Raw genomic sequence first — 782 nt, forward strand, 5'->3', positions numbered from 1 at the left:
TTGAAAAGACCAAGTGCCTTCATATTCTCAGCGAGTTAGCACTATTATTCCTTATGCCAAGAATAATAAAACTCTGTTTAAAGGAGCCCCCATCCCTTATTTTTGATCTCAGCCCATTGCTTATTTCTTTGATAGGACGTGAAACAAATTTTAGTTATTTTGTTTCTGTTTACTTGATTTCATTTGTTGGGTCCGGTAGAAAGTAAGCTCCTTGAGGACACGTGGTATTTCCTCCTTGTTCATTTGTACAGTACTCGTCACACACCAGGCCTCCAATATCTAAATGTTAAATAAGAGTTTATTTATTGAACTCACATCATCAACAAGAAGGGAAAGGAAGCAAATCAGATTTTAAATATCTTCCAAGCTTTATCCAACCAGGCAGTGAATGAGACCAGCGAAGGGAAAAGAAAGACGACCACGAAGGGACTCGAACCCTCAATCTTCTGATCCGGAATCAGACGCCTTATCCATTAGGCCACGCGGCCAACTGATAGAAAGCCTTTTTCACGTAGCATACAAAAGGTATGTAAACAGGAGGGGGAGGGGGCTTTTCTACCGCGGATTCTGAAGATCTAGCTAAACAAGACTTCTCAAAAATTCACCAACAGTTAAACTATTTCCAACACTGTCTAAAAGTTGTAAAAACTAATACATAAATGTCAGGAACTGTTAGACGGTTCATCGTTGTGGACCTGTTGAAGTCTTTTGATTAATGACTTCGAGAGGTGGGGTAGAGAGGAAGACTTTGAGTCGAGAGCTGATGTTGCATCCCTTATGGA

General features: G+C 40.3%; 1 non-coding gene across 1 annotated transcript; it reads right to left on the minus strand.

Moving 5' to 3' along the window:
- Window positions 1–415: 415 nt before the first annotated feature.
- Window positions 416–488, minus strand: TRNAR-CCG (transfer RNA arginine (anticodon CCG)). Its single transcript has one exon. It is a non-coding gene; the product is annotated as a tRNA-Arg (tRNA).
- Window positions 489–782: the final 294 nt, after the last annotated feature.

The sequence above is a fragment of the Balaenoptera acutorostrata genome, chromosome 10 (genome assembly GCF_949987535.1).
Source record: "Balaenoptera acutorostrata chromosome 10, mBalAcu1.1, whole genome shotgun sequence".
Lineage (NCBI taxonomy): Eukaryota > Metazoa > Chordata > Mammalia > Artiodactyla > Balaenopteridae > Balaenoptera > Balaenoptera acutorostrata.